Below are 24,899 nucleotides of genomic sequence, written 5' to 3'. Positions count from 1 at the left end.
CCTACTCTATTATTCTAAATGACTTTTTAAATAATTAGGAGATTTTAATAATAGCTTCTGGTGGATGCTCTCAGGTTCCCCACAGGCATTCCGACATTTTCGAAGTAAAACCTCACTGATGTTTCAAGAGAGACGACCTCATTCTCACTACAAATGACCTTCAATTCATGCAAATGCTGAAACTGCATGAGGCATCCATCCCATTATTGAAATGGATTGTTTGGCATCAATGTTTGCAGTTTTGGAGTTTGACACCATTTTGTGGAGATAACTTTAACACTAGAAGTTGATTCAAATTTTTAAAGCAGAGATTTTTTTTAGATGGTTGGGTTTTTTATTTTTTCCCATCTGGCTCAAAAATTCATTGAGTTATCTCTGACTTCTTTTCTATACAGAAAGTGATGATATATATATATATATATATATATATATATATATATATATATATATATATATATATATATATCATCAGGACCTTAGATATCTTCAGAGGAGTGAAGGGATGATGTTAAAGTGATCTCAAAATGAATATATATCAACAGCCTTAAAAAATACAAACTCTTAAAACTATTAACTCCACTACTAAAAGTTTATTTTCATCAAGTATAATCAATAATGCAGACAAATGTTTCAAAACAGGGATAATCATCACAGTGCTTTTATGATATTGAAATTTTGGAAACAAATATCAAGCAACAGGGAAATGGATAAACAATGAAAAACACTGTAGCTATAAAACATTTTGTTGTAAAAGTATGTCTATTGACCTTCACAATATTTTACTAGAAATCAAAAAGCAGGGTATAGGACAGCCTCTATAATGAGATTCATTTTTATAAGAAACAGGAACGTGTTAACAATGGTGGTATTTAAAGTTTTTTATCTGCATTTTCTAATTATTCTATGGGAAATCTATATTATTTTTACAAAACAAAGGAAAGGAGAAAAAAGGAGGCATTAAATTTCATATTAAAATGAATCTTTTCTCCTCTTTCTTTTGAAGAAGACTTTAAAGGGGAGAGGAATATATTTGTTCCAAAGATGGGTAAGAAATCCCTGATCACCTCCTTGTGCTGTAACATGAGGGAATGGGGAAAGAGGTGCTATTTTGTGGAGAAAAATGAGGCAAGTATGTGGTCTCAGCATTCACACAGGGAGGTGCAGCAGTTCTGTGTATCTGTTCATGCCCATCCAGGATAGACTGTGTCTAGATGGAAGGAGAATGGGGAAGAGTCAAAAAATTCCAAACCACATCAGCGGAGAAAATTTTCAAGATGTGGCTTCTAGGGAAGATTACAGGAGAATATCAATGCCCTATCTTCTCAAGAACACGCATACACACACACACACACACACACACACACACACACACACACACAGTGACAGCATTTTACCATATTTTGTTGTGTATAATGCACACTTTTTTGCCCAAATTTGTGAGGGAAAAATAAGGATGCACATTATTCATGGGTAGTACTAATTCCATATCTATATAAATGTTTTTAATTCTTTTATTTCTGCTTATGAGTTAAAAGTGTGACTCTAGAAATCAATAACAATATCCATATGCAAAATAATACCCTGGAATACCATAATCAGTTTTGTTGAACTTACAACGAACTTGCAACGACGAAGAGTTCTTGGCCTTCTATGATGCATAAATACCGTAAATTTGTTACCGGTACATAAAATTTCTTGTATCCTTGTATTTGTTCTTGTGTTTTGTAATTATTTGTTACATAAAATTTCATGTACCATAATACGTTAAAAAATAAATGCTAAAATTCCTTTATAATACAAAAAAACAAGTACCTAAATGTAAACAAATAAAAATTTGAATTAAAAAATTAAAACAGAAGATTTTTTTCCATGAAAGTTTGGGCCAAAAACATGGATGTGCATGATACATGGCAAAATATGGTAATTCCTACTTCATAGAATAAATAGAGACCATGAGATAGGAAATTTATCAACATGCTTCTTCACCTATTCTTTTGTTCTTCTCTCCAGTCAAAGGAAGAAGAGTCTTTTCTTTTTGAAGACTAGTCCCTTCACCTCTGCTCTTTACCCTGTCCCTTCCTACCTCCTCAGAGTCCTTGTTCTTCAGACCATTTCACCCATTAAGAAATATAGGTAAACTGCCTGGATTTGGGAACTACATAAGTACCAACAGATATGTTTGTGTCCAGAAAAGACATTATTGAATTCAAATTATGAATAATTAAAATCAAATGTAATAAATAATATAATTATATGAAATATAATATTATGTAAACATTGTAAACTTAGTATTCATAAACATTTCCCTACATTTGAAAACAGTTCATGAGTTGGATCATCTCCGTTTTCCAAAATTCCTCAATGTGCACATTGATTGTTGATAAATCATACTGAATCATAAAGTGGGTTATCCATAGCCAACTAATTTTGAAAATAAAATTATAAAAAAATCCTATTTTAAAAAAATTATGTAAGGTGAGCTAAGAGTACATTTTAATATGTTTGATCTGGGGTTAGGAAGGATCTCTAAAATTAAGAGTGCTGGTCCTCCAAGTCCTGTTTTCTCCATAAATTATGTGCTCTCCACCCTGTACCTTTCTTACTTTCCTGTCTCCTTTGTCAAAGCAGTTAAATATGCTGGATTCTATCACAGTGTAAAGTTACCATCTAGCCCTCCTCCTCACTTTTCAGCTATTACACTACTCCTCTTCCCAATTTCTCAGATGTGGTCTACACATATTATCTGTATTCTCACTTTCCAGTCACTCTTTATCTCACAGAAATATGGTTTTGATTGTAATGATTCCATCAAAAAGGAATGTTCTCACCAAAGACACCAACAACCTTATTCCTAAATCCATTTCAGATATTTTGGTTCCCTATTTATTCACTTTCTCTTCCTCTTTCTTGAAGCACAGTTGCTTTGGCTTCTGTGACTTTTTCTCTCTTGGTTTTCTTTTTCTTCTCTGGCTATTTCTTGGTCTTCTTCAAGATATCTCTTTATTCCTTAAATTATGATTTTCTTCAGGGTCCAAGGCTCTCCTTTATTTCTCTACATACTCTCCCTGGGCCATTTCTCTGGTCCATCCACTTCTATGTGGTAATGATTCTCAAACAATATCCCCAGTATATATCTCTCTCCTAGAGTTCACACCAATATGGTCAGCTGTCACTTGTCATCTCCAATAGAGTAGACCATAGTACCAAATTTCCATTTTTTTTCCTTGTCTTCCACTTCCATGTACTCTTCCTTATGCTCCAAATATCAACAAATGGTACCAACAACAACCCAACCAGAAGCTTTGACTTCTCAGCTTCCTTTACCTGCCATATTGAATAATCAGGAAGTCCTAACTCTTGTGTCTTCTATACATCAATCCCCTTTTCTCCATCCTCAGTGTCACTTTCCTAATCTGAGTCACCATCATTACATGTCTGTATTACTACAGCAGCCTCACTCATCAATCATTTCTCTACTCTGCTCCACAAGTGATATTTTTGAAAATGCTAAACCATTCATGATATGCCACTGCTTAAATTCTTCAGTGTTTTCCCCACTACTCTTAGCAAAAGGGCCCAAAGTCTTCAACATGGTTTACAAAACCAGCAAAGCCTGATTCCAGTATATCCACAGCCTCATCTCTTGCTTCCTTTCTTCCTCCCCTGTCCTGTTCGCATGAGTATCTTTTACCCCACCCCCACCCCACAATCACTCCACACTCCTGATTGGTCCAGGCTTTCATGCACACTATTCCCTAGGCCTGCATCTCACTTCCCCCTGCCTCTCTATCTAGCTGACCCTTATATGCCTTTTAGATCTCCGTTTCCAAGTCAGTTGCCATTACATGCCTTTGTTAATGCCCCAAATCAGAAATAGATAACTCTCCTAAGGGTCACCAGCATATTCTTTAGTCTAATGGAGCTTTTGCATTGTTTATAATTGCTTGGTTACTTAGCTATCTCTAGTAAACTTCAGGGGGTCAGGGATTAGATCTGTACTATATAATAGCATAATAAATACCTGATAAATATTTGTTGAATAAGTAAATGAACACGCACTAGGCACATACCTGATTAGCTGCTAATTTTTCTCACTTCGGTAGATTTGCTGAGTTAGATTTCCCATCTAACAACTTTGCTTGTAACGTTGTTCTGATGCCTCCCAAAACCATTGAGAAAGTTTTCTAATATTTACCAAGCACTTTGAAATAGTGAGATAAATGCTCCTAGTGCAGGTGGCCTATTTTTAGTAAAACCTGGGTCTGGCTGGACCGCACAAATGGGCTGAATTTTCTCCAGTGATGTCATTAAAGGTCATTTGTGGCAATCATTGAAATTTACTGCTAGTGGGGAAGGAGGCCACCAAATATATTGAAGGCCGATTCAGGCAAATGCTTGCTGCTGTTTGCATTAATCAGTGGTTGTCTCTGTTCCACATGCTTTATTTTCAGTAACTTGGGGCACAATCGTTGCCACATCTGGAAAAGTAAGCAAATTAATACAAAAGGTTACCAGATTTCCTTTCTGGTTATTATATACGCTCATGATTGAACTGGTTAGCAAATATGCTTTGTTGATAATTAAGCAGTATTATTTCTGAAATTTATACAGAAGCAGTAGCTATATTAGCTTTTCACTTACAATTGCCACGTTAATTCATAAAAGAGGCAACTAAAGTGAAAGATATTCCATGTTATTAGGGTGAATTAATTTGAAGGCAGGGGGATATTAAATTTAGGCTTAACAAATAAAGGGACCTTTGGCAGAGTTTGATACATCACTCAGATAGCCTCCTCCATTTCTTATTGTGCAAATGGTCTGTGTCCAAAGGCACAACAAGGGCCTGCAGCTAGACATTTGTAAGCGCCATTATTTTTATGTGCTTCTTGTCACTGACATAAATGTGGCTTGTGCATTTGTTTTCTTGTTTTGGCATAAGCACCAGATGAAGCCTCTTTAAAATATGAGGTTAATACCACCAAAGTGTGACTCAATCTGGAGGTTAATTCTTTAGGTACAGGAAATATTCAGTGCATAAAAAGCAATCCTACCACGTTAAAGTAACAGTATTTTTAACTCACATCCCTTGCAAAAGAAAATAAATTAGGTTCATGATTTCAGCAAAATCATGACATACCTCTTCTGGTGTCACCCAAGACCACAGGACTGGAGCAGGTTGTAGGTTTAATTCCTCAGTTTCTTACTTCAACCTAGTGATTTATAATCTTCCATTTTTTTCTTTACCCTGCATTTTAAAAATGGCATAATCATATTTTCTTGAGGACCAAGGGCTAATTAGTTACTGTTTGCCAGGGACTTGGAAGATGAAAGGGCCTGTATTAAGACCAAAATTATAACTATTATCACAGAGCTCAGATGAGCTCAGAAATTTAGGCCTGATGACTCGGAGCCACATTCAGGATTCTAGTGCAATTATGTCTGAAAACAGTCAAACCAATTTCTGCAGTGATTCAGATTTTAAGGATTTATGGGGTTTAGCATGACTGTATCCCAAATCATGCATGACAATAAAAATTAGACTGCACTCCTACTGATAATTTACAAAACAATTTATAAAAGAAATCCCAAGGAGCTTTATGTCTGTGTTGCCACTGTGGCCAAATTGCTGCAGAGTTAGCCTGAGGAGAGTCAGCAATCAGCCAGCCAAGTGCAGGGGCTGCAGACTGAAGACAATGGATGCACACTGGCAGCAAGAACTGCCAAGTACCCCACATAAAGCATTCCATGAAGCTGAATGTTAGGAACTAAAACGTTTAGTAAGGACGAGACCACATCATAGAACTAGCCTTAGTCCTACGTCCTCAAATACCGTTTCCTGGGCACCGTTGTTCACTCCTCACCATTGATCTCTCCTCCATTTTTCAAAACATTGATTGAAAGAAGATATTAAAGATAGGTTTGCTATAAATGCCCTTTATCAAGTTGAGGGAGTTTTCTTCTACTCCAGATTTGCTGAGATTTTTTTTTTTTTTTAAGTCAAAAATCGATATTGGATTTTTGTCAGGTGCTTTTTCTGTGTCTATTGAGATGATTATTTGTTTTGTCTGTTTTTGTTTATTAATATGAATACATTGATTGATTTTTTAAATTAATTTTTCTAGACAAATGGATAAAAAAGATACACACAATGGAATATTACTCAGCCATTAAAAGAGTGAGATCTTGCCATTTGCAACAACGTGGATGGACCTAGAAGGTAAGTGAAATAAGTCAGACAGAGAAAGAAAAATAACAGTATGATTTTACTTATATGTGAAATCTAAACAAAACAAATGAAGAAACCAAACAGAAACATTGATTTTTAAATGTTAAATCAACATTTCTGGAATAAATCCCACTTGGTCATAATAATCATACTTTTATACATTGTTGGATTTGCTTTGCAAAAATTCTGTTTATAATTTTGCATGCATGTTCTTCAGTGATATTGTACTGAGCTTTTTTTGTAATATGTTTGTTTGCTTTTGATGTTAGGGTAGTGCTGTCCTCATAAAATAAGTTGAGAAGTATTCTCTCCTGTTCTGAAAGACTTAGTGTAGAATTGATATTATTTCTTTCTCAGGTAATTGGTAGAATTCACAAATGAAACCATCTGAGCCTGGAACTTTCTCTATGGAAAGATTTTAACCAACGAATTCAGTTTAAGTAATAAGTATACTTAGTGTCCAATTATCTGACTATTTTCCAAACATATTTTTGTTGTTTTTAATTTCTTTTAACATTGATCAGAGACTATACTTTGTGTTACTTGCATCTTGTTAAATATATTGAGATTTTTTTCATGATAGAATATAGTTTTTCTTGGTAAATATACCATGTGCACTTGAAAAGATTGCTTATTCTGTAAGTTGTTGGCTGAGTGTTCTATAGATGTCAAGTAGATCAAGTTGGTTGTAGTGTTGTTCAAATCTTTTTATCCCAACATTTTCCTGTCTGTCTTACCAATTATTATGAGAGAAGTATAAAAATCTCTGATTATAAATGTTGAATTATCTATTTCTCCTTATTGCTCTATCAGTATTTGCTTCATATATTTTGAAGCTTTTTCATTGCATGCATAAATGTTTAAAATTATTTCCTCTTGATTAATTAACCCCTTTATCATTATGAAATGACCTTTTTATATCTCTGTTAATATCCTTTGTCTTGAAATCTACTTTGTCTGATTCTTATATAGCCACTCTCGTTTTTCAAAAACTTGTTTTTGCATAATATATTTTTGCAGTTATTTTACTTGTAAGCTATTTGTGCCTTTATGTTTAAAGTGTATTTCTCATAGACAACATGTACTTGGGTCTTGCTTTTCCTTTTTTGTTTAATGGCCTCTGCCCTTTAAATGGGGTGTTTAAAACATTTATATTTAATATAATGACCAGTATGGATAAATGTAATTCTTTTTCTATTTGTTCCATCTGTTCTCTGTTGCCTTTTCTCTCTTCTTATGCTTTGTTTTTGATCAACTGCTTATTTTTTATGATTCCATTATATACCCATTAATCATGTCAGGGGGTTTTACCCCCAGCTTCAGGTAGTTTCCTCACATGCATAATTTAGTCAGTACTCAGATACTGGAGGGAGACTCTTTGCACACCTTCAGAGTTCTCTCTCTCTCTCTCTCTCTCTCTCTCTCTCTCGCTCACTCGCTCGCTTCCTCTCTCTCTCCAGCTCCCTCCTAACAGTATGCAGTATGGTGTCCTGGGAATACTAGCTGCCTTGGTCTCCCTGGACTCTCAGCTCAATCTCCTTAACATTGTGACACAATTAGACTCTGCCTGGGTTCTCCTTCCCTACATAGTAACTTGTAAGTAAGCTGGGACAATCATAGGATTTACCTCATTTGTCTGTCATCTTGTAAGGACCAATGTTACTTTTGCTTTCTGATGTCCAATCTCTTAAAACTTGTTTCAGATGTTTTCTCTATTTTTGTTGTTTTGTGGGGTTTTTTTTTTTTGTTGTTGTTGTTGTTGTTGTTGTTTCAAGAAGAAGGCTAAATCCAGTTCCCTTTACTCTATCTTAGCCAGAAGTGATTCTGGGTGAAAGGTGATGTTATTGACAATCATGAGTTATTGTGATGCAAATTTGACATTTTTAAAACACGAGTCTGAAAATTTTCTGAAAAATTTTATAGAATGTCCTAAAATACATAAGAAAACTGGTTAGAAGTCCTCCTTATATTAATTAGGTCCAAAATTTATAGCATCGTTAAAATGTTAAAGCAAAGCAACCCAGAAACAAACAGCTAATTCTTGCTCCAGTTTAACAATCTCTGCAAACACTAAAGTAAGCTCTCTCTCAAGGGTTTAGTTCAAAGGAATGCCTGTTAGATTTATTTCATTTTCAGGAAAGAGAGACATCATTATGGCTTAACAATTGCCCAAATTACCCAAGCCCCTCTTTGATTTAATCTTAATCTATAAACACAGGTCTATGTTTTGAAGACTTATGCTGAACAAAACAAACTTATTATTGATATTGGTGGCTAAATATTTACCTCAATGTCTGGAAGATGAATACACAAAGCTAATTTATCACCATATGTTATTATCTGAAAATATATGTCTTCCTTGTACTCTAAAAATATTATTTTAGTAATCTGAAACTAACGGCTTTTAAAGAAAGAATGAAGAAAGTCATGAAAATGCTTTTACATTTTCCACATGTCATTTTGTTGAAAGGCAGTTTTTTTTCTTGGTTGTATTTCTCTCTGATTCTATATTTATCAGATATCAGCTCTTTTCCCTTACTCTCCTTCCCAAACCCTTCAGTTTTCAAGAGCACCTAATATGAACAATGCCAGTGCTCTAGAATTCTATGTTAATGGCAATGGCTGAACATTCCCTGGAGCAAATTGCCTAGTGACTATCCAGCTCGCTTTTTCTAAACAGTCAGCCCTTGCTTCTCTATCATCTCTCATTTTTTAATTAATTCCCCAAATCCTTCAAATCTAACATGTATATAACACATAAATATAATGTGTATATTTATGTTCAAATATATTACGTATGTACAAATATTTTATATATATATATATATATATATATATATATATGATTTAAAGAATGTATACTGGGGGTGCCAAAAAAATGTATACAAGTGTGGACTCTTTGGTCAACGTTGCTAAGCAGTAGTTCACTGTAATCAGAAGTGTCTGCATGCTGATGGTAACTGCTTTGAGCACCTCTTGTAATTGCAGAAGTCAAATGTGATTTGTATTTGCCTTTTGTTATGGGTATACGTTGAATATTACAATTTTAATAGTTTTCCTTTCTTAAAATTTTTTGGCACCCTCTGTATATATGAGGTGTGATTAAAAAAATATAGTGAATGTTTAAATAAAAAAAATGTATTACAGCAAAAGACACATTGCCATTAATCTCCCTCAAAATACTCCCCCTTTCTTGAAACACACTTATCCCATCATTCTTACCACTTTCTGAAGCAGTTCTGGAAGTCCTGTTTCGTGAGTGTCTTTAGTTGCACTGTCGTGGCTGCCTCAATGTCCTAAATTGATTCAAAACGTTTTCTTTTCATGGTCATTTTGACTATGGGAAGAGCCAGAAGTTGCACGGTGCCAGATCTGGTGAATAAGGTGGATGAGGACCCACAGTAATGTTTTTATTTGGCAGAAATTGCCATATATCAGAAGCGATGTGTGACACAGAGCACTCATGGAGAAAGGATAAAGTAAAGACACTCATGAAAGAGGACTTCCAGAACTGCTTCAGAAAGTGGCAAGAATGATGGAATGAGTGTGTTCTAAGGGAGGGGATGTATTTTGAGGGGGATTAATGACAATATGTCTTTCACTGTAATAAATTTTCTCTTTATTTAAAAATGTACTGTATTTTTTTATTACACCTCGTGTGTGTGTGTGTGTGTGTGTGTGTGTGTGTGTGTGTGTGTGTGTGCTTGAGTTAATTTCCTTGGTTTTAAGAAGAGTTTAAGAGGAAAAATAATATCCCTAAGTTTGGAGGAACAAAGACCTGTCCTTACTTCCTCAGAGGAAGGGAAACACAGATTTGTCAGATATTGAATTCTTTCTGTATTCCATCCCTTTGAAGCCAAAAGCAGCACCCTAGAAGTGATGATGATGATGAGAGCCTTCAGAAGCCACTGACTCTCCATCTTCTTCTCTTTGCAAACCTGAATAGAATGTAGTCCCCAAATTTAGTGTTTTATGCTTTAATTTACGAAACCCTAACTTACCTCTGGAATCTCCCAATGCCTCTCTGGTTCTGGAATATTCTCAGGTTTGGCCATCCCGAGTCCCTGAGCTGGCTCCCCTAATGCTTTGCATCCTTTGTAGCCTTCTGCCTGGGCTTGGCTTAGCTGACTGTGCCCACTTTCAGCTTCTGATGGCTGATATTAGCTGCTGTCCTGATTTTCACTTTGACCTTCCTGTGTGTTGACAATGAGAGGGGCAAATCACCCCATAACATTTCCTCCTCAGTTTTCTGAATTCATTCATGTAATTTATTTTCAATTTGCTAGTTTAGCTTTCTACTGTGTGGCACTAGTACACCAAATATGCCCATTTTTCTTCTGTATATCACCATCCTGCTTCGGGAGATGTGCAGCTGAATGAATGTAAGCCAATGGCCAAGGAAGTAGGAAAACGTGAGGCAAGAGAAAAGCTGAAGCATGTCCAGGTAGAAGCTGACTGCTCACTAACCTGTTTTACCTTTATCTTTTTGCTATTAATAGGGATGAGAGAAGGAAGTGAGGACAGGGAAAATGGTGTGGAAATTGAATTGGGATAGGAATTATGAGAAGCAAAAGAATAGATTCTAAACATTTTCCAGAGAAATGATAGAAAATTGCGTCAATTAAAGGGGAGGAGATGGGAGAATTGGTGAGGAATGAAAGAAGATGCATAAGGGAGCTAGGGAGTTAGATGTGACTGGATTTTTTTTCACAGTAAAAAATCATGTTTTACTGGGACCAGATTTTGTCCATGTTAGGGATATTTCAGCATTTAGTTTTGTGAAATGTCTGGCGGTACTTTTTTCTTTCTTTTTCCATACAAGTGTTTCTGTAGATATGTAGGTTTGCTATAAACTGCTTTCACCAGCAAAGGATTTCTCCAAAACTTTCCAAGGTACCACATTTCAAAACTCTATGTATGGAAACATGGTAAACATGAGGACATTGTTATAAGCTCTTTTAACTGGGCAGAGAAAAGAAAGCTGAGACAGGTGCTGGAAGTTAAGCATAGATGTTGCACACATTTTATGTAAGGCAGAGTCTAAATGTAACATCTTTCACAGAGTGCTGCATGCCAGTGAGAGGAAGATTCCTATACTGATTATTGTAAGAAATCACACATATCAAGCTTGATCTTGCAGTCCATATGTATGCAAAACACCAATCAAAATGATGGGAGTTTGGTTTTGTAGATATGGCAATATTACACATAATTGATATTTATTTACCTCCTTAGCTGCCTCATAAATAGGATGCATTATAAAGTCAGTTGTGGCTTCCTGTAGCATCTGATTTCTTAGTTTAAATCTTCTCCTATCTCATCTGTTTTGCCAGCTGATTTATGAGACAGTGTGTGAGCTATGCTTATGTCACTAACGGTACCCTTATCCTTTATTTAGGAATGAGTCATTTAAATCACCATAGTATTTATAAGTTCACGCCATCTATGTTAATTTCAAGTTCTTTTATAAGGTTTTGAGGCATCTTCCATTTCTCTGTCTCTACCAGGATTTACCAATTTTTTTTTTTCCTCAAAATTAATGAATTAAGCCTCTTCTGCCAGGATGAGAAGGGTAAATCAGAGAGGGGAGAGTTTACTGACCATTAGCAAGGTTATATGTCAGTTAAATCCTAAAGAAAGTTCCATAAGCTTATGATTGCCTGTTTCTATATTGTAGATACAATAGGAAAAAAAGTTAAATATAGTCAGTACCAACTCCAGCACTGAGCATCTTAAATATTTCTCTCCTTTGTTGTCATCCACCATCACTAACTCAGAGGAAACATCAAATGGGAAGGAGAATCAGGGAAAACATCTAAGTCTTTCCAGTTTTAAAAGACCATATCTGAGGACAGGGGAGTGTACATGTTGTTAGCTATACTAATTGATTGCAGAGATTTTAAATAAGGGTCTCTCTCTCTCTCTCTCTCTCTCTACACACACACACACACACACACACACACACACACACACCTTTCACATGTAGTTTAAAGAAAACATGAAGACTTTCTGTACCTTTCATAGGATGTCCAAAACTATTCAAGAACACTAGTTGGAAATTTTTCTAAAGTTGGTCCAATTAATTGGGCTAGGCTATCAGACACTCCCAATTTCACAGGATGGTTAAATTTCACAGATATTCTTTCCTTGACTTGTATACACATGTGCACAGACACACATTTTCCATTGGCAGAATAGCGAAGTCAAATAACATTTTAATAAGTATCAGGAAATATGAACTCAAGATCTGACTTTGACATCAGCATGTAACCTTGAGCCAGTCACTTAACTTCTCTAGATCTTGGTCTCCTAGGCTATAAAATGATTAGAGAAGGAGTCCAGCCGAGGAGGGGATGTTAGTCATGTGGGACCAAACAAGACCCTTCCCTTCCAGGTCCTCTATGGGAAACTTGCTTATAAATTCTTCCTAAGCACCTCTTGTGCCACAAGCATTCCATGAGAAAAGTGGGCCATCTCTAGGGGAATTATTTTATTTTTATTTGTGCTTGTCTTCCCATAAAATGTTTGTCCAGCTCCCAATCAAACTTAATCAAACTTTTCTCCAATCAAACTTAAAATAATGAACATCTGGCTACAATATATACCTTCCGAAAAATGAGAACCTGCAGGAAAAAATTTCTGAATTTCATAAAACGTTGTTTTCTGAGACATTTTTCTCTCAAATGAGAGGAAAAATTTTTCAGTATTTGAAGACTGACAGAAATAATTCAGGTATATTTAGTTTTTTGTTTGTTTGTTTTGTCTTAATCTTGCTGTCTGTGTCTTAAATCTAAATGCAAATTAATTTGCCAACAAATTCAAAGAACCAATACTGACCACACATTTAAAAAAGAAAACAAATCTAGAGAACATTGACTCTTACCTGGGCTGTTGTTGTTGACTTATTGTCTGTCATTTTTCTCTTCCTATAGTGGTAGTGTCTTGAGTGGAGTTTATATTTATCTCTGTATGAAGCTGGATTTCACTTTACTTTCTCTTTATGGCCTTATCACATCGTTTACAAACACTTTATCTCTGTTACAGAAAATAAATGGAATTCCAGGCTTTTGATGAAATGTCATGTTAAAATGGATGGTCCAAAAATCTATATTTAGATGACTGACTCCTGTTTGAGGAAGACATGATAAATGTTTCATGCATATAAACTGAAGGATGATGGATTTAATGATCATACCCTAACTGGGGAGTGCTATTTTGAAATAATTAAATGTTCCATCATTTGCAAGTCTAAATAATCCATTGTTAGTTCCTGTTTTTGTCTGTCAACAGATCCTTCCATTTTCTAAAGGAAATTTATTATTAAAACAATTGAACCGATGGTAACATCCCACCAGAGTGTGTTAGCAATAGCACATTTCATGGGACTCTAATTCATAGTTACAGTTTAGGAAAACTTAATTTATGTATGAGTCTGCTTCATAAATGACAAACATGACAAGCATTGTTTAAAGGCTACTGGTAGATATTAATCTTCAGGTATTTATTGCAGAGATTCTCTGCTTGAAGAGGTAGCTATACCTTTTGTCAGATGAATGAAAAAAATCTCACCTAATAAAAACATCATTCAAAAAATATTTTATAATTAAATAATAATAATTTCACAGTTTTCTTGTTGATTTTTATATTTTAGAGGTTGTTACATTCTAACTTTCTTTTTAAATCTTAATTATTGTCAAGCATTTCAAAATAATTTTATCTAGTAATATAATTATATGAATATATACTTAAATATAAATTTTAATATTTGACTCCTCTAGGTCCTGGTTTTTTAAGTTGCAAAATGGTGGAGAGAAGTAGTGGGACTGGGGAATATATTCTTTTTAATATGTAAATATATTTAAACTATATATATGAATAAACATAATGTTTTTCTCATGAAACATTTTTTTTAATTTACAAAACCAGAAAAATTTTCCTAAACTCTATCAAAATGTCTGTCCTCATGTTTCAGATCTTTATATACCTTTCACTCTCTGAGATAGATGATAGCTAGCTAGATAGATAGATGATAGAAAATAGAAAAATTGTAGATAGATGTAACAATCTTAAGTAGGAATGGCATAGTCAACACATTAGTGATATATGTGAATGACAAGTCACTTAATTGTTGAGTTAATGGCTCCCACCCTTATTACTGGCACAGTTACATTTGTATGAATTGTTTCCATATAGCTGTGTTACATGAATATTTAGAGAAACTAGTCAAAACTTCACCATTTCTGTCAGTAGACCCTAAAAATCAAAACAACTAGATGAATTATCAGGAAAGCCTGGTCACATTACTGACCAAATTGGATAATTGAATTATCGATTCAGATGTTGCCCAATTAATTATTAAGATAGTTGAAAACACCAGATGGATTATCTCATGACTAACAGATTTTGAATGTCTTACATGTGCTGTGTGGTCCATATGTGGAAGCCTGAACATTTGTAGATAGGTCGGACTGGCTGATCATGGCCAAATGGGCTTCACTCAAGTTAGAAAAATCATGGCAGGCCATTCAAAACTTTCTACATATCAATGCAGTGGCAGAGACATGCTAGCAAAGCAATGACTAAATTGCTCCTGATTTGATTCAAGTAGCAGTAATCGTGCAGTAAGTAATTCATTGGAAGCTACAGTCTGCTTTTAAGAACTCTGTATTGAAGGTTTTCGAACTCAACTTAGGATTTCTTGCAATCTTGTTGATTACTTAATTCAAGTATAACTAGCTGCCTTATTGATTTTGAATGGTGTAACGCAGTTCCCCATATTTGAGCAAGACCATTTGAAGATGTATAAGTTTCTGCAGATAAGTTGTAATGAAACACAACAATCCAAAGCCATCAAATCTGACCTGGTCAATTTGGTATTTTTCAGACACTCTAATGACCAAATGTACTTCAATCCTCAAAACTATTCTCAGAAATTTTAAACCCAATTTATCTGTGATTTGTATCATTAAAGACATACTGAAGCTAAATCATCTGCCATTTAGGAGTTTCATGAAGAGAAGTATCAATGATTCAACAGCTTGCCCCTGAAAAGATAAGATCTTCTGCTGATGATAAGCTTATATAAGGGGACATAAATGGATTTTTCAGTTTCCTTGAAAGAAAAATTATTTAAGAAATGTTTTAGTAAGTATTTTGAAAATAATTTGAACAACAAAAAAGAAAATGCTTAATCATTGGAGATCGAAAAGATAAAGCAATGTGTAAACTATAGAAAGATTAATTGTTGATTTGTTATAAGCTATACTTTAAGTATTTTTCAAAATATTTTATTAATCAAGGTGGTACTACAAACATTAAAACATTAGAGGAGGTATGAATATCAAATCATGCCATGATCAAAATATTGTAAAGAAAAAGTCAATTCAGTATTATCATCAATGACTCACATAGATTTATTATAGTACTTATTTGATTAATCAGAAGTTAGTTATTAAAGAAGTAATAAAAGTAAAATGTAGCCTCAAAATATTTGATTTAGTGAATCAGTATAAACACAGCTTTATAGCTGTGTTTTATATAATCAGAGATTAATTGCACTTTAATCATAATCCTAACAATAAATGAACATTAAACCATCATTCAAAATTATGGGATGCTCACAGAAAGAGTTGGTTTAAGGAGGAATAGAAAGACATGGTTGCCTTCATGCAGCCAGGCTGTGTTTCGATTGCAGGAAGTATTGTGAAAGCTAATGTAAGGAAAGAAAACATGTCTTATTCATCTTTTTATTCTTTCCATGTATACTCCTCAAGAACTAGCTATAGAATTAAGGATTTTCATAGTTGTTTAACTGTTGAAACACTGCATGGGAAGAACAGAAAGAAAAGAAAGGAAAATCCACTAACCAATTGTTTGAAAGAATGGATTTTATTGCTGGTTCTGTCCTTGCTTATTGTTTGTTGTTTTGTTAATGTTAACTGCACTTACCTTCTTACTCTTGTGTAAAATTAGAGTCAGAAATTCTCTACTTCTCAAGATTGTTGATATAATCAAACAAAAGATGCATGTACAAAGACTTTGAATATGGCAACATGCAAAAAGAATGAGTTGAAGATTTCATTATTTGTATTTGTAATTCCAATTGGACATTGGCTATTAGAAAGATATACTAATGGGTTAAATGCTGGCACTGGCCACCCAAGAAGCCTGCGTTTCCAGTCAACATTCTGGCTGTCTTTAAAATAGAGATCTATCTCTATAGGGTGGTATAGATTGAGAAGAGAGCAACTGGATAAGAAATGTTTTACGGTTTCTGTCAATAGTATAGATTCAAGAGTCTTACTCCTATTTTCAACAGAAAATAGAGGATTTAAAAAATTAAGCTAGTATCTGTGAATGTTAGTTTAAAAACAAACCAGACAAATACAACTTTTAAATGTTGAGAGTTGCTATGGACTGAATTGTGCCTCCCCCCACCCCACCCTTCCAAAACTCATGTGTTGAAGCCCTAATCCCTAACTTGACTTTATAGAAGTAATTAAATGAATTAATCAAGGTGGAGTCCTAATTCAATAGCCCTTGCCTTTTCCTTGCTTATGCACCAAGGAAAGGCCATGTGAGCAGGCAAAGAGAGGGTGACCATCTACAGGCCATAAAGAGGGACCTCTCCAGACACCAACCATGCTGGCACCCCGGTCTCAGACTTCCAGCTTCCAGAACTGCGAGAAAATAAATCTGTTTTTGTTATGGAAGCCCCAGTAGACTTACACAGGGTTATAAAAAAGGCTTAAATAGAACCTCTAAAAATCACATTAAAGATGCATGCTTTCAACCATTGTGATGCTTTGAAATTAAGTACTCTGTCTGGCTTATGCTTACCTTTTGTTTTGTATTGTTCCTCTCCTCTCCGAAACATTAAGGAATAACAAAGATGTCTGCCCATTTGTATTCCTTCCCCTCCTTTCCTGAACAACACACCTCCATTACTGTGTGGGAAAAAAAAAAAATTTTCCAAGGATCTATTAGAGTCACTGGCAAAGAAATTGAAGGAGGCAGCAGAGACTCTCTGCTTGGAAGTCTAGGGAATAATAATCCTCATAATGATTGCTGCCTGTCATTAAGCATCTATTAAATGAAAGATACTGTCCTACAAATTAACATGTAATATATTATTTTTTATTTACAAAACAATATAAACTAGATATTTTTTCCTTCTTCCTTCCTTCCTTTCATTTACTCTGATTTTTAGAATATTTATATCATTTGTTTTTGTAGAAGTGGAACATGATTGTTATTTTAAAATTTGAGAAATTATAAATAAGGAATAAGAAGAGAGAAGAAAAAACATCCCTAATCTACTACCCAGAACCAACCTTATTAATGCCATTCTTGATACGCATGTATAGAAACAGATTATATATATATATATATATATATATATATATATATATATATATATATATATATATAAAATAACATTAACTTAACTAAAATTTCATAGAGGAAGAAATGAATTGAAGTAACACTGGAGTAATTGGTGAACTTCAGATAGCATTTCTTCACCAAAGGAGATATACATTTTTAAATGTTCTATATAAAGTTACTTAAAATAAAAACATTTTTAAAGAAGATTAAGTTTAAGTCACATTTATTATTATTGATTTCCCACTTTAAAAATTACCTCACTCATATACATCCTTTCTCCTTTCTCTCCTTGTTTGTGAGGTACTATTATAATATTTACATTCTGGCCTACACCCATAATTCTCATAGTGTCCCAGATATAGTTATATATTTAAACAAACCGAGTGCTGAAACCTAAAATATTTGGCTTTTGTTTTTGTTTGGGTTTGTTTGTTCTTACTACAGTTTCTCTGTTTCCTAATTCCCTTTTTGGCACATCTCTTTCCTGACTATATTCCATCTTTCCATGGATTTTTCAACAAGGGCCCATGAGAGATATATTCTCTAAATCTTAAATTCTTGCAGATGTGTCTCTCTTGCCTTTAAACTTGGAGGACAATTTTCCTGGGTATAAAATTCTTTACTTTCTTGGGTCACATATTCTTTTCTTCAGATCTTTTGTTTCCTATTGCTCTACTATCTTCTTACATTAAGTCAAGTCTGACCCAAATGATTTGTCTGCCTCAAGTATGACCTATTTTTCTCTCTAATTCCATTTTTGTCTCCCTATAATGCTTTTTTTTTTTTTTTTTTTTTTTTTTTTTTGCTTAAAAGCTGGTGAGCTTTTGAAGCTGTAAATCAAATCATGTCATTCACTGCTTAAAGTTCTCCTATCACATCCCGTTTTATTTAAAATAGATTCCAAACCCCTCCCAATGGTCTTCAAATACCCTCATGATTCCATTGCTCTCACCAATCCCTCAAACACCCATTTCTCATCTGCTGGCCACTCTGTTCTTTTGTTTCTCAGGCTTCAGAATACCTATCTCTTCTTGTCTTAGGGTCTTAGCCATCTGCCAGTTTCTAAGGTCACTGCCTGACTGGTATGGTTCTGCTCATCACTCATACTTTAGCACACATACCACCTCCTCTAAGAGGCCTTCTCTGACCACTCTATCTCCTCTTCCCCACCAACCCCAGACTCATTCATATTGTCCCACTACCCAGTTTCCTTTGTTTTACTCTCCACCCTGTACCTTCTGTCAGTGCCCAACTCTGGACTGAATGCAGGCAATCAATCATGAGCTTGTGATCATCTACCATCATGAGTTCACAGACAGGTTCTATTTTATTTCTCTGTATTTTTTGCCTCCTCTCTCATCCCCAATTCCTTCAAAGGCACCTATTCTTATATATATTATGCTATATATTATGTTTCTTCTTTTTTCTTTTTACGTAACAGTATGCTTTTGAGACTTATCCATAGAGATATACGTAGATCTAGATCATTCATTTTAACTGCCATGGAACATGCCATCATTTGCATATGTCACATATTTATCTATTCTCTTATTTACAAATATTGAAGTTTTGTTCTAATATTGTTATTCCAAACAACACTGTAATGAACATCCACATATATGTCTGTTTGTGAATCTCTGTAAGGGCTTTATGGAGCTAGTAGAACAACTGGGTTGGTGGTGTGTGCACATTCCAATTCATAAAATACTTTGAAATTGTTCTTCAAGATGCTGCACCAATTTGTATTCCTACCAGTAAATTGGCCAAGATTTGTCTCTCTTAATTGCCTTTATCCTCTGTTAACATGATATTGGCCAATTTATACATTACCAATCTATTGCGTAGTGAGTGGACCTCACTCTTGCTTTAATTTACATTTCTCTACTTTATGGTGAGGTTGAATATCTCATAAGCCATTTGACTTTCCATTTCTATTTGGTTCAATTTTCTTTGTTTTGACTTACAGTTTCATGTATATCTTATTTACTAATCCTTTAGTAGTAATTTAAATTGTAAACATCTTTGCTCAGTCTGTCTCCTATCGATCACCTTTGTTGAATAGAAATCTTTCATACTTATTCAATAAATTCCATCAATTTTCCTTTATGATTTTTACATGTTATTAAAGAAACAATCCCCAAAACAATGACACAAAAATAACTTCCTGTATTGTTTTCTAATAGATGTGTATTTTGACTTTCATGCTTAAAACCTGAAACCATATGGAATTTATTTTGGTGTATGGTGTGAGATAGGAATATGTTTCAATTTTTGTATATGTAGTGAACTAATTTCCCTAGCACAATTTATTTAAATATTGATATTTCCCAATGGTTTGTAATTTCTATACTGTCATATATTAGGCTTCCACATATGTGGATCTGGTTTTGATCCATTGCTCTAGTTGTTTTATCATATCTCAGTGCTAAATTACTTTAATATTATGCATTTGAAATTTGTCTTAATATATGGTAGGATATGTTCCCTATGAAGATCTTCTTAGGAATATTCTTAGCTATTTGTAGGCCTTTATTTGTCTACAAAATTTTAAACAGTTGGTTTAATTCTACTAAGCTACTACTGGGGTATTGATGTGAATAATTTGAATATATACATTAATTTGGGGGAAATTAACATATTTATAATGTTAAATTCTTCCCATCTTAAAACATGTGACATTTCTCCATTTGTTTAGGTATTGTTTAATATCCTTCAATAGAGTTTAAAATTTTTCTTTATAAATGTCATGTATTTTTTGTTAGGACTAGAACTCTACTCTTCCCTTGCCAGCCACTTTAGTCTGCTTAATGCTTTGGTTTCATATTTATAGGATATATATTTTTCTTTGTAGTCATTATTTATTTAATCAATAATAGACTTGAAAATTTTGTACTTGGCTAATTGCCAAGATTTCATTGCCTTTTTCTTTGATTCATTTCTCTACTTCCTGATTTCATTCCTCTGAAGCACTTTTAGAATGTGATTAAACATTTAGAGTTGTAAAATATCTAAACATTTCCTTATTTTACCCTTGCATTTAAAAAACAGTTTAGCTACATAAAAAAATTCTAGGTTCGAATAATTTTTCTTTATACTGTGAAATTGTTACTCCATTATCTTCTTTTTTCCAATGTGGCTATTGAAGAGTCTGATGTCATTATGATTCTTGCTGTTTCCAGGTAATTCCCTTTTTATTTTGAAAGTGTAGATGTCCTGTTTGATTACAGTAGCTTAAGTTATTCTGCATTGTGCTTTAAGTACATGATTTTTTTTCTAGTTTGTCTAACATAGCACTCTGTATGATCTTAATGAGTTCTCATGTTTTTCTTTAAATTTGAGAATTCTTAGCATTATTACTTTTTTAATTGCTAGATTGTTCATTAATTCCATTTATCTCTCTTTCAAGGAACTTGTACTTTGTAGTTGTTCTGGATATGTTTTGTGGTCATCTTTCTTACACTAGGGCTTTCTTACTTTATCTGCCTGTGTTTATGATATCTGCCCATTATAACCTGGATTTATAATCCCAAAGTTGAATTTAAAGAATGGATGAGACATGCCCTGCTCATTTTCATTATACATAAGTAGCTTATCATTTATTTCTTTGTTTGTTTATTTTATCCCTCTTCATTAGAATGTAAACCTCATGGGAGCAGGGACTTTGTTTATCCCTAGTTACATTCGTTGTTCCAAACATAATATGTGACGTATACTACACATCCAAGAAATATATATTTTATGAATGAATATACAAGTATGCGTATGTGATTCCTTGTACCACCTGAAATAGGCCAGGTTATGCTATTTAAATAAATACCTTCAAAATTGTATTACCTTAAAACATGTTTATCACGGAGCAACTGGGGCTTTTCTCCACTCCATTCTCACTCATGTGCATGGATGGTCTGATGGAGTCCTCACCACCAGGAGTGTGATTGCACAAATTAGAGAAAAGTGGTGGAAGATGAATTCGGAAAGGTAGTCAGGGGCCAGATCAGGTGACCATCAAAATCCAAGGGAAAGATTTGGGATTTTGTTTTCAGTGTGAGGAAATCCAATGGAGAATTTTTAAAAGAGGAATGAGATGGTATGATTTACCCAGTTACTCTGGATGCTGTGTAGAGAGAGATGCTGATGACTTAGAGACAAGTGTGCTAGTGGGAGATAAACAGGAGTAGACAGGTTTGTCATATGTTCTGGAAGTAAAGTTGACACATCTTGTGATGAATTGAGAATAGGGAGCAGGGGGATAAAAGAAGTCTAGGATGACACTTAGGTTCTTGGTTTAAACAACTGGTAGCTGCTAGAATATTTTGCTGTCAAGGGGCAGGCAGGAAATAGGTTTGTAGGGAAAAAATCAAGAATTCTGTTTTGAACACTAAATTGAGCGTGCATGAGTCATTTAAATGTAGACGTCAAATAACCAGAGGAGGTCAGGGAAGTGGTAATAGATTTGGGATTCATTATCATATAGATGATAGTTATATTATTGGAAATTAATAAGATTACCTAGGGAAGAAGCAAAAATCTAAAAGAAAAATAACCTGGGATTATGATTTGGATATGGAATGGAAGAAGAGGCGCTAGTGAAGGAGACTAAGAAGAAGCAACACCCATGGAAGTGGGGGAAAGAGTATGGTGTTCAGGAAACCAAGCTGTATTATGAAGTAGGGAATGTTCAAGTGTTTTAAAAGATGGCAAAAGTCAAGTAAGAAAAGGAAAAAGAAATGACCATTGGAGACTGAAAAGAACAATTTCAAAGGGAAGGAATAGAAGCCTGATTGAAGAGGGTTGAGTGCTGAAATGAGGTCAGATGTAGAGATCCACTATAATAAATTCTTTCAAAATTACTGCTGTAAAGGGGAGTTGAGGAATTATACAGAAATGCGGAATGCACTCTGCTTTCTCCTTTTGTCACAGAAGAAATCAAAAGGTTGACTCAAGTTAAAGAATGAGCAAAAGGAAAAAATCAATGCAAAGTAAAATTTTCACAAAATCAAATGGAAGTAATAAAATAGTTGGTTTTCTTAGATAGAGATTTTTAGGTATAAATTGTTGGTTTATTGGGGAAAGAGTTTGTATCTATTTTGCAAAAGAGATGAAAAAACTATGTAACCAGTCATACTTGAGCATTCATTCATTATTTTATACTGATACTAAAATGCTTGGATAATTTTCATTTATATACATAAAGAACTAGTGAGATGACTGTTTTCTTATAAGTTAAAAATTATCACATACCAATATAACTATTAAATTATAATTTTAGGCCATGAAAATGAATAATTTAAAGGCTATGAGGAAAGCTTTCACTTTAATAAGTTCATAAGGTGTCAAACTTTGCAATTTATTACAGATTCTCGTGCTAATTTGCTATAATTAATGTGAATGAAAAATATTTCATGCCTAAATATTCTGTTTATGTATTCGTCCCTAATGATGAAACAAAAGGACTAATTTGTTAAAGATGTTCTTTAATTGATTCCAAAGGGAATACTTAGAATATAATTTGCTGACTGGTTTTGTGCAATTCCTGACTTCTACCACTCAGTGACATTCATAATTGTATGATGACAAAACAGTATAATCATATAGTAATGTGATTCCTAAGCACCAGAGTTCCCAGTTTATTTTCGCTACCAATTGTGTGATTTAATAAAAAGAACACGGGAGTTAAGGCACTTGTATTCTAGGCCTTCCTCAGCCATTAACCAGTTGTACAATCTTAGTTTTTTAGTTTGGTTAAAAACAAATTTTTGATTTCTTAAGGTGGCAATAAAACAGGATTTTTCTGGCAAAGTGGGAGTTTTCCACCAAGAATACAGACAGAGGAGTGGGTAAGCAGATAGATGATAGATAAGTGGATAGATTGATTGATTCATTGATTGATTGACTGGTTATGGTAAAATGCATTGCCATTTACTGCCAAATACTTGCTCAGGTGGGGAAAAGAAGGGTCCCCCATTTCAAGGGAGAGTAAGCTCCCAGATCTTTTCAATCGATACCTAATGTGATACACGCTATTACGTGAAAACAGATTCTAGCATCTAGGGAAGTGGAGAGAGGTGGTGACTTTGTCTCTTCAGGGAAAAGTCAGCAATTTTGCCAGGTGCCTTCCTTTATGATGCCAGTTGACTGTTGTGGTCCTCACCAAAAGAAGCTGCACTGCACATGAACCAAAAACAACTTACGCATTTTCTCAGTCACAACCTAATAATTCAAGTCACAACCTAATAATTCAATTTAGGCAGTTCGGTCTAAATTTTAGCTACTGTATTACAACTAAACTGCATTTTATTATTAATCATTTACAGCTTATATGGTATAATTTAAGGAAGAATCTGGAAGCAAAGCATTTGTTTGAATGGCAGGTCCCATAAGGATTTGTTTAGTTTAGGTTAGATTTTTAAGAGTCCACCATTCACGATTTACTTCTGTAAATAAATTACCATATCTAAACCTTAGTTTGCTCAATGGTGAAACAATGATAGAATTAGAAACTACCCAACATCCTCAGCAGGAGGTTTGTGAGCTCCTCAAAGATAATGCCTGTAAAGTTTCTTAGGTTGAGTTCATACTACTTTACCAATAGAAGGGAGTCTGATTACCAATAGAAGGAAGGCTGCTTTATTTTCAGTGTCCAAACATTAAAATTCTAATCACATTGGATATTGGTTACAATATAGCCCCTTTGAAGGGTAATAACTCCTAGATTCTATGACCCTGAAGAAAAGTTTAATGATTTGTTCATACAGCCAAACTTCTCTTGGCTCTGGAATTCATGATGGGCAGAACAAATGTGGGCCCATGACATGGTCCTGACATTAGGAAGTAAGAATCACGTGATGTCATGCATGTAGAATATGAAATGTGAGATCCAAGTCAATCTTTAACCTACCTATCATATGTTAGGCCCTTGTTAATGCTGCCTGCCAAGATGGGGTCTTTGCTACTAAAGACACATAGAAAATTTGGACTAAGTCCAGAGGAGAACATGACAATTATTAATGACTTAGATAAAGGACCTATGAAGAAAGGTCAAAGAAACTCAGAGCTTTTCAGAGAAGACTTAAGTTGTCTCCACAATTTATAAGTGGGTAATTAACCATTAGGAAACACAAAATCAAGAAGAGTAGTCTGGCTGTTAAAGTTGTCAAGCATTAAAAGACCTTTCCAAGGGACAATGTGGAATCTTATCTGTAGGTGATTAAGGGTTTGATGGTCTTTTGCTTGGATAATTTCAATCTCATGTTATCTCAAGTCATGGGCCAAAGCTCCTGGACCTCTT

Source organism: Rhinolophus sinicus, chromosome 1 (assembly GCF_057876585.1).
Source record: "Rhinolophus sinicus isolate RSI-liver-muscle chromosome 1, RSI-T2T, whole genome shotgun sequence".
NCBI classification, from domain to species: Eukaryota; Metazoa; Chordata; class Mammalia; order Chiroptera; family Rhinolophidae; genus Rhinolophus; species Rhinolophus sinicus.
The sequence above is the reverse complement of the archived record's forward strand: the minus strand, read 5'-3'. Positions refer to the sequence as shown.